Genomic DNA, 12,797 nt, shown 5'->3' with positions numbered 1-12,797 from the left:
CTAGGCCATCAGAATATAAGGTAATGGGAAGAGGAAGCAATGATTGTTCTTGTAGGTGACCAGGGGTATAGCGAGTGATGCCACTCCCATTTCCATCCCTTGACCCCTGGACCCATCAATCCTGGCCATTGGAGAAGTAACACTGTATTTTGGATGCTGATTCAGAGCATATACAGTCTCCTGGAGAAACTTTCCCCATTTATGCAAAGTATTTCCACCAGCTGAGATTGTAAATGAGTCTTCAAAAGGCCAATTTACTTTCTCTCAAGACAGCTCCTTCAGGATAGGGGGAAACATGGTAAGACCAGTGAATTCTAGGAGCAGAGACTCATTGCTGCTCCTCATTTCCTATGAAGTTAGTTCCTTGATCAGAAACAGTGCAGGGTGGAATATAATGATGGTGGATAGGCATTCTGTAAGTTCACAGACAGTAGTGTTAGCAGAAGCATTGTGTGCAAGGAAGGCAAATTCATATCCAGAGGGTCTATTCCACGAAGAACAAAATGTTGCCTGTTTTTGGATGGAAGTTGTCCAATGTAACCAACTTGCTACCAGGTAGCTGGCTGATCACCCCGGGAAATGGCACCATATAGGGGTCTCAGTGTTGGTCTCTGCTGCTGGCAGATTAGGCACCCAGCAGTGGCCATGGCCAGTGCAGCCTTGGTGAGTGGCAGTCCACATTGCTGAGTCTGTGCTTAATCTCCATGTCTGCCACCAGGGCTACTTTGTTCATGAGCCCACTGGGTAATGACAGGGGTGGTTGGGAAAAGAGGAGGCTCATATCCACAAAATGGTCATACCGTTCACTTGATTATTAAAATCCTCCTCTGTTGAGGTCACCCTTTGGTGAACATTGACAGGAAACAAACATCTTTACATTTTTGTCTACTCAGGTCTATCCACATATCTCTTCCCTAGTCTTCCTTGTCACCAATTTTCCAATCATGTTCTTTCCATGGATGTTTCCTTGACTATCCAGACAAGCCATTGGTCACAGTCCATGAATCAGTATATAACTGTACATCTGTTCATCTTTCCTTCCAAACAAAATGAACAATCAGTTTCAGTGCTTGATGTCCTGTCCATTGGGAGGGTTTCCCTTAACCACGCTCCTTCAAGATTGTCCCAGGAAGTGGTCATAATGCTACAGCTGTCCACTTTCCAGTAGTTCTGGCATGGTATACAGAACCATCTGTAAACCAGGCCTGAGTCTTCTTTTCCTCTGTTAATGGTCACAGGGAGCTCCCCATGAAGCACTAGGTGCAGGTTGGGAGAGAGAAAGCCGTATAACAGGAGTGGGGTCCATGGGCACTTAGACCACTTCCTCAGGTAACTTACTTGTGCCTTCAGGCTCTGTTCAAGCCTGATTGCATACACACCACTTCCATTTGGTGATGGAAGACTGCTATCACCCTCAACTTCATGGCTTTTTGGGTCAGATAACACCCAGCTCGTGGTGGGCAGCTCAGGTCCTGTGGTGACCTGGTGGCTCATGGTTAAGCATTCAGCCTCCACTGAGGCTGAGTAGCAGACCCCAAACTGTGTCTTAAAAAGAGGGTAGTTATCTGTGGAGAATGACAGGGCTTAGCTCCAAACTCAGAACAACCTGTGCTGTGATTCAGCTACTGGAGACAAAGGCTCCAAACAGCATCCCTACCTGCCACTGACACTCCAGGCACCTTTAGCTCTGCTGATCCTGTGACCCAAGAAGCAGAGAAGCTTGCATGGCAGCCTGGGCCTGCTGCAGAGCCTACTCTTGTTTTGAGCCTTACTCAAAACTAGTAGCTTTTACCTAGTGAGATGAAAGAGCTGGGGTAACACACCTAAATGAGAAATATGTTGCCTCCAAAATCCAAATAGACCCACTAGGTATTATATCTCCTTTTGGCTTTGGAAGGGCCTTTTGAAACAACTACCCCTTCACTTTAAAAGAGATATTGTGACATGCTCCACCTTAGTTTTGGTACCAAAATCTGATCTGTATTAGTGCAGGTTCTCCAGAGAAACAGAATCAGTGGGATCTAACTCTATCTATCTATCTATCTATCTGGATATAGATAGATAGATAGATAGATAGATAGATAGATAGATAGATAGATAGATATAGATAGATAGCTATAGATATAGATAGATATAGATATATAGATAGATATCTTTCTAAATCTATAGATATCTATATAGATATCTAAAGATATCTATAGATATCTTTCTATATCTCTATCTCTATATCTGTCTCTAGATAGATAAGTAGTGAGAATAAGAAATTGGCTTGCACAGTTATGGGGTCTGGAGAATCCAAAAAATGTAGTATGTTCCATCTGGCTGGAAACCCAGGAAAGCTCATAGTACAATTCCAGTCTGAAGGCCAACAGGCTGGTGACCTAGGAAAGCAGATGGTGTAGGTGAAGTGTGAAGGTACACTACTGGAGATCTCCCTCTGTTTAAGAAACCCAGACTTTTTGTGCTCCTCAGGTCTTCAACTGACTGGATGAAGCCCACCCACATTAAAAAGGCAATCTGCATTACTCAACATTCATTGATTTAAATGTAAATCTCATTGAAAAATACCCTATAAGTTGACACATAAGTATAACTATCTTAATAGTCAACCTTCATGATGAATTTTAGGGATTCAGAAAATTCCATTTATTAAAGTAGAATTATGTATTTTATGTGAAAATCTCAAACTTGTAATGCTGGAAATATTCCTTCTGGTGAATTCCTACCTATAACAATATTAAACATTATTTGAGTGAAAATTTTTTCATTATTTAAATTTTATGTCTAGTTCTTCAGTTGTTTCTAACAAATGTCAGGCCTTTACAAGCCATAAAAATGCATTAATTATATGTTTCTTTTCTTTCATTTTCCGCTTCCTTCCTTCCTTTCTTTCCTTCTTTCCTTCTTTCCTTCTTTCCTTCTTTCTTTCTTTCTTTCTTTCTTTCTTTCTTTCTTTCTTTCTTTCTTTCTTTCTTTCTTTCTTTCTTTCTTTCTTTCTTTCTTTCTTTCTTTCTTTCTTTCTTTCTTTCTTTCTTTCTTTCTTTCTTTTCTTTCTTTTTCTTTTCCTGAAAGTATTCTTAAAGATAATTTAGATCCTTACTAATTAAAGTGACACTCTTGGCCCTGAAGCACTAGCATTTTCTGAGAACTTGTTAAAATGCAAAATCTCAAGTCCCTCCCCAGACTGAATGTATAGAGTCTGCATTTTAATAAGATTCCCCAGGAGATTTATGTACAACTTAAAATTTGAAAAAAAAATCACTGGATTAGTTTAGCAGTTCTAAAGAATGCCTATCTCTGGGTTCTGGGCAAGACCCAAATGAAGCAGAGTAGAAGAGGAATGATTGATAGACATTGTTTTGTTTTGTTTTAGTTTTAATAAATTTAAAGTTTCCCAGGTGATGCCACTAGGATTGAGAACCAGTGATGTAGTAAATTCTTCATTATAGAGACAAAGAAACAGAATTTGTGACTTTTCAAAATATTCACTGGTATTTATGTTAAAACCAGAACTAGGCATAATTCAACCTGTTGTAGGTAAATTCAGACTGATTGAGGGAGAAAAGGAAAGATGGAGAGAGAGAGAGAGAGAGAGAGAGAGAGAGAGAGAGAGAGAGAGAGAGAGAGAGATTTAAGTGAAATAAGACCAGGATGAGAAGTTCTATGAAAACAGAGAATTAAAATTGAAAATTATTTTACAAGTACCCAGAATGGCATCATGATATCCAAACAAAATTCAGTTCCTACTGTACTAGAGACAAAGATGAGTAATTAGGTCAAGAATCCCCTCACAAAAAGGGTTTTATATATTTTGAATTCTTATAACTACATGCAAAATTAAGGTATCATAGAATTGCCTTGTCCATTCATAAGATTATATATACAATGGAACTTCAGCATTGGATAAGTATCTTATAGGTAAAACATATATCTAATATCAACTAAATAGATAGTTTTGCTCCTTTAGTTTTGAAGCCAAGGGTTCTGAAGGAGGAATCATCCCTTCTACACTTGTACTTTGCCTTAAATTTCATTCTAAACCCATTTATTACCTCAGTTGATATAATTCATCTCAACATAAATGTTTCTGGTTTCATTTTATGTAGCTCAACATCACAATATAATTTCTTGATCTTTATTTCATTTTAGAAGAGACTGAGGAGGGGATTTATATGTACATATTTTTAGAAAGAGTGCTTCAGAGGCTGAACACCCCTTTTTCTCCATGGGAGGCTCCTGTATGAATAGAAGAGTGGTCACACAGCAACACATACAGAGCTTTATTTTCCTGTTTCTCATAACTGATGTATTGTCCACAGGCGCATTTCCAAGCATTATTCTTTCATCAGTGGAATGACTTATTTTTATAACAAGCCCTTTTCTCTTGGAAAAGTTGAATAAAAACACATGTTATTCCTTTTAGCAGAAGTGCCTTCTTCCCCACTGCCTGCAGAATGTAAATTATTACTAATGCAACTTTCCCACCAGATAAATATTGCCTTGGGTATATGAAAGATCATCATTTGAAAATTAAAATCCACACAGATATGCTAGAGCTAAATAACCTAGAGTCTAGATTTAAGTCAAGAAAGGATTGTGTTTAAATAATGGTTTTAAAAATTTCAACTATTTCTTTAGTAGGCATTTTGCCAGGATTATAACAAACCACTCCAAGGAGCTTATATGAGACTAGAGCTTAAGCAAGTGAATGCTGGAAGATTCAGTTATCCACATTAAACTAATCCTGTTGCTCTGCGCAAACCCTTGTAACATAATTTTAGATCTAGATTACATTATTGGATACATAAACTAACACTTTCAAATGTACATCATTCATAAACTAGATAAACAAGTCATGACTTTTTCATCCTGTAATTTGAACACATCTCACATTAATTTACAGTTTTTGAGAAAGGAAGTAAAGAAAGAGGATAAAAGACAGGCCTTGAAATCAGACAGAACTAGATGTAAACTTTGCTTTTGCCTCTTATTTGCTGAGTGATCCTACACGTTAGTTTATTGCTTTGAGCCTCTATTTCCACAATTGCCAAATATTGTAATAACAGCTGTGACCTAATGGTGTAGCAAGTCTAGAGAACCTGGATTGCCATAGGTGCATAATAAGTGATAACTTGTTGATTCTTAATAAAGTGCACTGAAATGCTGAAAGCTATAGGAAACAATCATATGTGAGAGAAGGAACAAAATAGGGAAGAATATGATGATTCTGTATGCCTGATAAGAAGGCAGAGTAAAGAGAAGTGGATATAGAGTTTATAGAAAATATTGAGGGGTTCAAAAGATTTTTGGTCTATTTTACCATTTGTGGTAAAAAATGGTAAAATGACTGAATATTTCTCAACCTTACTTCTCTTCATATTTACCTAGAGATTTTAAAAAAGTGAAGGTGCCTATACCTCCACGTTAACCTGCTAAATCCTGAGTTTTGATGTTGGCAAGAGGTAGCAACATTCAAGTAAATAGATACATATTGACACCGTATAGTAACATCTCAGAGCACTGGACTTAGAAAGATATTAAAAGTTCCTGAGAGAGAGGGAGGGAGACGTAAGAGGGAAGAGATATGGGAACATATGTATATGTATAACTGATTCACTTTGTTATGAAGCAGAAACTAACACACCATTGTATTGCAATTATACTCTAATAAAGATGTAAAAAAAAAGTTCTGGAGAGAAAGAAAGATCAAATAAAAGGCTCAGGGAACAGAATGCATCAGATTTCTAGCAGCAACCTTGGAAACCAGAAGTCGGTGGAGCTGTACCTTCAAATATAGACAGAAAATGATTTACAACTTAGATTCCTAGTCAAACTCAGCCACGTGTGAGCATAGAATAAGGGTGTGGTCCGATATGTAAGATCTCTAAACATTTCCTTCCCCTCCTTCCTTCCTGTTCTAGAAAGCTACTTGAGATGTTTTCCCCCAAAGGAAGGAATGTACCAGGAAAGAGGAAGACTTGCTGCACCAAAAAAATAGGTACTCAACACAGGAGATAAGCAAAGGGAATGTTGGGAAAACAATGAGAAAGGAGCATGAGAGGTAACTTTGCACCAGGCAGAGGGGACCTTCAGTCCAGCTTAGAGCAGTTAGTTCAGGAGAAAGGGTGAGGCCTGTCATCACCACAACCTCTGTCCTTGGATGATCATTGTGGCTTGATGAAACTACTGGAGGATACGCTCCACCCAAACTAAAACAAGAAAGGAGAAAACTTCACGTACAAGAAATAAGGTATGCAACATAGAGTGACAGTAGTCAAGGGAACTCAAACGTAGACAGCTGGGAGCAAACCTAGAGAACACAGGAGAAGAAAGGTCTCCAGGAGGAAGACCTCCAAGGAAAGTTTGTAATTCACGGTTTCTTGAATTTTATTATTTTGGGAAAACTGTACTGAGAGGATAATAGAAGATGTTGGAAGATGTAATATGTACAAAGAAGCCTAAGCAAATAAAACAGATAAACAAGGAAATACTTAACTTCAGGACAAATTGAAAACAAGGTAAATGTGATCTTTTTATGACACAATGGCAAGTTTTAATAATATAAACAGTGAACACTGCTTTAACCCCCAGATTTAATGGAATTATAATAGGAGAAGGAGGGAGGCAGATAAAGGTTTTGGCAATGCAAGAGAGCTAATCCTTCATTTACCCTAACAGGGCATCAGTAGATAATAACATCTAAAATTAATAAATCCAATGAGACAGTAATTTATTTATAACACATATAATTATGAGGACTAAACAACCAGAGTTGAGCTGAGAGGTGACTTTTGGAGAGGAAGACATAGGGGCAGGAAGTGATGCAGTAGAGAACCCTTTAGCTATAGCCCATTATGTTTACTAATTTAACTTTGTAAGTTATTGCTTACATGTACTGCTTTGATGAAATAAAATTCAGTGAAAATATCCATAATGCAGATTTTAAGCCTCTTAGATGTTATTGGGCTGGCTTCTCTGAGTAATGACAATCTGTTTCAGTGATGCCCAATTGTGTTTGTACTTTGACCCTTGTGCAGCAATGTGACCCTCACAAATAGGGCTGGTATTTACCGCGCATGAAATCCTGCTGCTTGGCAGCCCTGTCCCACCACATAAATTCAGATGGAAACACAGAGGATGAGGCATTGTTGAATTCATCTGTAGATAAAGACATTCTTTTTTTGTTCTGCAAACAGGAGGCTGCCTAACAACCATTATCCTGCACGCTGAGGAGAGGCTAGACCCCATATTTCCCTTTTTGAACCTAGTATGAAATCCAGCATAACAAAAATTAGAATCTATATCCCTGTTTAGTTTGGAATTATTTTACTCCTATCAAATCCGACTTTCTTACAAATCAAAGCTACAGGAAAAAAAGAAAAATACATGTAAGGAGAAACAAGTGCATTAAATTACCTGCAGTGTGTAAACATTATTTTTCTTTCTAACTGGTTTAAGCATTTCAAAATAATATGTGCAAATCCAGTGCTAAACAATAAGCCAATGATGGAAAGCATGCATGATTTTGGAAGTTGAAGTTGAGTGAATTCCATTATGTTTCATTGCATTTTGCTTCACTGCATTATCCTTTCCACTTGAGTAAACGTACTGTACTCCATTTGGACTTAGTCATGCTGCAGTTTGCCTGTGAGAAAATTTGCATTTCTGTGATCAAAATGAAAGATGTGTCTGAGATTTATTGGAAAAGTGGTTGTAGAAAAGGCTTTACGTGCTTCTGAGATCATTTCTCTTTTATGATGATTTGTAAAGAGCTTTGGAAACAAGGTACAAAGCTGCTAGGAGGGTCAGGAGCAAACCACTAGTCCTGGTGGGTGCAAAATTCACTCTCAATTACCCAGACTCCATTAACTCTTTACGCAGAATGAGTCATGACTGCTTCTCTTTAGTCTAAAAATTAAGGTTAACAAAAGCAAGAATCTTTTCTTTTTTTCTCTGTCTGAACTTTGGGCATCTGACAACTAATAAAAATTCATTAAAGTATTAAACCTCGTCAACTCTTTTTCTTAATTTATGGAAGTCAATAGTCATTTATGTATCAAATGGAGGCCCCCTGCAGCTGTAATAAAGCAGATTGGAATGAGTTCAAGGAATAAATATCAAATGCTTTGTGACTTGCCTACCTAAGTCTGTGGGTAGATATTTTCCTGAAGCAACCTGGCTTCTTTCACGGAAACTCAGCAGTCTTGTTATGTGTTCTTGATTGTTCTACAAACCAGGCTCCCTCCAGTGAATCCAAAGCACTCCAATGTGTCACTCTGCCTCTAGAAAATGTCCTGGTTTGGGCAGGAGTTAACTCTTATTTTGCATTAAAATAAAATCTTCTATCTCCTATCATCACCATCAAAGTTCTCTTTGTAATGAACTGTGAAAATGATATAAGACCTAAAATAATAGCACACACTGTGGGGTACTGTAAACATTCATTGTTAATGACAGCGTGAGCTCTGAAAGCCACTTCTTTCTTCTGGACCTAAGGACAATCTTTGATCTTTTGATCTTCTGGATAAGAATCTTTACAGCAAATCAACACCGTGCCTGGGAAAATGTGGAGATGCGACCTTTTGTCAGAAAAAGAACAGAAACTAGTAATGCAAGTCCTGTTCTACTTAACTGGCTGACTGTTCAGGCCACGGGTGAAAGTCATCCCCCCAGAAGGAGGAAAACATATACCAGCTGGAATATTTAGGACTTGCCCTAACTTTTCATTTCCAATAAAGGGATACAATTACTTTTCAGGTGGCAGAAATGACATTCTCAAGCTGGTTATTGCTAGAGGGTTTTCCCCCCGAGATTCCTTCATGCTTTTGTGCATTAAGCAACAGGCTCTGTATTAAACTGGGAGCCTGAGTCTGAGAGCAGTAAGAGAGCTTCCCTAGAAGCCCTACACTTACCCCCAAATTCTGCTCACCTCAGTGGGGATTCACCATCATAAATCAGTGTGTGCTCAGGATTTCCAGGGTGAACAATGAATCATAATAATTCTCCTACCATTCAGAGAGCTCTCAATTCTTAGGAGATCTGCAATCATGTTTAAAAGGCAAAGGTATTAATGAGGTTTATAAATTAAGTGAAAGCAGGATAGTTATGTCCTATCTGGTGATAAAGGCTGGGATGGCTAATATCACTAAGGGAAATTAAATACTTTCTTAGCTTGTAAAGACAAATTGAATAAAAATATTACTGTAAACAAGGGCTCTTTTGTTATAGTGCCCGTTAATTATGGGGAGGACCCTTGAATGCTGCCTGGGCTTACCCTGAGCCTATCCTTGGCTCTGAGTTTTGAAAGGAATGAGGATCTGTGGGCAGCTGTGGACTGTAGGCCATGGAGAAGGGGGCAGTGTTTACCCTAGTGTTTCCTGAGCAGCCTCTGCTATAGCACCTGGATCCTAGTCTATGAAATTATACTACTCTCCTCTTGCCCAGTCACTACACCTGCATCTTTTTGAGATGAGGCTGTTTACATGTTAGATTTCTTATTGGACTCTTTATCCATGACCATATGACAAACACATTCTGGCATGCCAATAAGTGAGGTAAATTTAGGAAAATATTGAAAGAAATAAAAAGAGGTTTATAGGTGCTTTATCCCCAGTGATGATTCATTCACTGTAACTATGTTATAAATGGCTGAGACAACAAAATTCTCCACAATATCTCATAATGTGGATATATTTATAAAGTGTAGAGAGAGGATGTTTAACAGAATGATTAAAAGTACAGACTTAATCAAATTTGCCTAGAATTCAAATCTGATCTCCCTTATAACTAAAATCTTGGGGAAATTATTTCATCTCAGTCTACATTTCTTCATAGGTAAATTAGGTATAATTTTGGGACTTCATAAGATTGTGTGGAAATTAAATAGATTGACAGATGTAAGGCACTGAGAAGGGTGTAGACAGGCAACTTTTATATAAGATGAGATGTTTTAATTTTAGAGAATGCTACAAGAACATTTGCTTCTGGTACATGTCTGAAGAATAGTAAGACTTTTCCTTAAATGATAATTTTCTTCTTAGTATTTTATTTTCTTCTCTCTTTTTATTGGCTACTAAATATTAGGGCCAAATTTGTGGTGCATTCAGATGAGGTGCTTAGGCCCATCCATGAGGACACCTGACAACAATATTTACCACATGACTGATGAACAAGACAGCTATGACTCACTGGGCTGTGACTGGAGGCACCCATAACTTGTTTATTTATTCATTGTGTCCCTTTGGAATCTACACATGAAACTGAAGTTAATAAATATTGAGAAGTATGCATCAGTTAACCACTATCATAGTGAGTGATCTTACAAAGGGTCTAGCAAGAGCAGGTGTACATGCAGCTCTGCAAACACTGTAAGGAAATGTTTTATAAGGTTTCTGGAGCATATTCTCTACAGCAATGACTGGCTAGATAGATGCTCAACAGGTCCACCTCCTCTTCCCAGACACACAGCTGAACTACATTACCCAGATTCCCCTGCACCTAGATTGAGTCATGTGACTAGAATTCACCAATGGAGTGAGAGTGGATGCCAGATGTGGGTTAAGAGTTTCAGCCTGTGGGAGAGGGTGTGCCCTCTCACTGTTCTCCTTTACACCCATGGCGGGCCAGAGGGGCTCTTGGCTAGATAAAGGGGATAGAATCTCCAACAGATTCAGTCCCTGAATAACTGTGCGGACCTGAGCTTCCTGACCTATCTAAATAAGTATATATCTTTAATGAAAAACAAAATTATATTCCCTTATTGAGAACTAGAGATCTGTTACAAGACTTAGCTTATCTTTGTGAATATACTCTCTACTCTCTATGCTATTATATTTAGTTTAACAAAATAAAATTTCATTTATATCTGTTTACTGACACAACAAAATACAATCTGCCGAGCACTGTGCTAGGTCCATGCAACTTCATCACCCACTAGTCCTATCTAGGATAAGGGTAATGATTCACAGTATACTGGGGGCTGTGAGAAACATCACACAGAATCCAAATGTCAATTAACACAAATACCAATTTGTAGTTTCTGGTATTTATGATTCAAACTAAATTCTAGAATGTGTATATCTTTTCCTGCCTCTTAGCTACTTATGGAAAATCAGCTCCCAATCTCTAGATTCCCCACTCAGGCCCAGGGCTCTGGTTAGTAGAAGTTAGGATGTAGAGGATCTAGACAAAACAATTAAATGGAGTCATCATCATTCAAATTCCCTGTTCCTCCTGCTGGTACAAAAGTGCACTCAACATTTTATTGCTCTTTGATCTGCTTTTGCTTGCCCTTGTCCTTATATACTAAACAATCTGAAATCAAAGAGAAAGAGGAAAGAAGACAGCTTCAGTGAATTTTAGTTTATGCAACAGGAGGTGGTGGTGGAGAAGCATTTCTCCACTTAAGTATAATTGAGCTGGGAGTTCTTCCGAAGCTTGAAGCAAATATCTTAACTCATATTAAAAAGTGTGTCCTTCCCTGGCTGTGCCTTCAGTTCTTTGACTTTCCTCAGGTAACTGGTTTAGGGAATGAATGATATAAGACTGAATGTTGGTTTCTCAGAAGTTATGTTCTCGTCAGATTTTATGATCTCTATTTCCTGATGTTTACTGTCATTCTTCTTAAGTGCTGATTTGACGTTATCCTCATTATTCTCTGTTTCCATTTGAGTACTTCTATTTCTTCTGATAATTTTTTAATCTCATGCCAAATCCAAAAGACTTAATACACTTAAGACACATCTCCAGATATAAATGAACTCTCTTTTAAAGAGCATTATCAGGTTGTAGGTTTACATTAGCAAAGTGTTTGACCAAGTTAGTTCATTTTCTCTTGCCTAAAATGAGAATCTCTGAGGTAGAAGGTAGTCTCTGAAGAGTGCTACAGGGCTCTGTTTTTTGCTCTGTTGAAGTCAGTACTTTAATTAAATTCCAGGGCCATAATGATCAGATTAAAGGCCATCACTAAAGTTTAAGATGACAATTTCAGAAACATATAATCTTGACATACAGATACAATGAGACAGATCTGACACGATGAACATTATGTGTTATAAACTATGTTAAGGGGTTGATGGCAGCCACATTCATAATTCCATTTCAGTGGTTAAAACAGATTAACTTTTCCTCTTTATACAGGCTCACAAGGAACTGTGAAGAGGAATTGTGAGCCCACGATACCATCCCAGGTTATTGGGATAAGACTCCCTCACACAAAGATGGGGGACTTAATTCTGTAATACTCATAGACTAATATAATTGGAAGGTAGTATTCAAAGTAAGAAAAGGGATGATCATCTTCTACTTGACACCGACCATAGCATTTCTAAAGCATGTAGATATCCTCTAGCCAAAGACTACCAGAAATACATCTGTAGTTGAACAACTGGGTTTGATATTTGTTGCAGTGAGAGATATCGTACATCACAGGACACCATTAGGCTTTGGTTGGGCAAGAGCCTAAGAAAGTGGGAACTTGCTCTAGAATCATCCTGTCAGAAAGACAGGGCAATTTGATGATTGAATGTCTCAATAAACTTTACCTATTGGAAGGGTAAACTAGTAGGAGGATAAATTTGTAATTGGTAAAGAAATGGTAGTCACTTATTTAATGAAAGAGTAATCTCAGAATAACTTCAAAATCATATGGATTTGAGTTCAAAGCCTTTCTCTGTAACTTTCTAGCTGTACTATCTTGGAAAATTTACTTTACTGCTCTGATTCCAATTTATTTATTTGAAAAAAATAATAAAACAGTTTTTCTTAGACTCTATGTATTTAAAAAGAAAAATGGAATC

At 37.8% G+C, this 12,797-nt stretch overlaps 1 pseudogene; it reads right to left on the bottom strand.

The window, feature by feature from the left end:
- The window catches only part of LOC132524368 (uncharacterized), a 58,130-nt pseudogene continuing 45,333 nt past the window's right edge, over positions 1-12,797 (bottom strand).

The sequence above is a fragment of the Lagenorhynchus albirostris genome, chromosome 8 (assembly GCF_949774975.1).
Source record: "Lagenorhynchus albirostris chromosome 8, mLagAlb1.1, whole genome shotgun sequence".
Taxonomy (NCBI): Eukaryota; Metazoa; Chordata; class Mammalia; order Artiodactyla; family Delphinidae; genus Lagenorhynchus; species Lagenorhynchus albirostris.
This window is presented reverse-complemented; position numbering and strand designations above follow the sequence as displayed.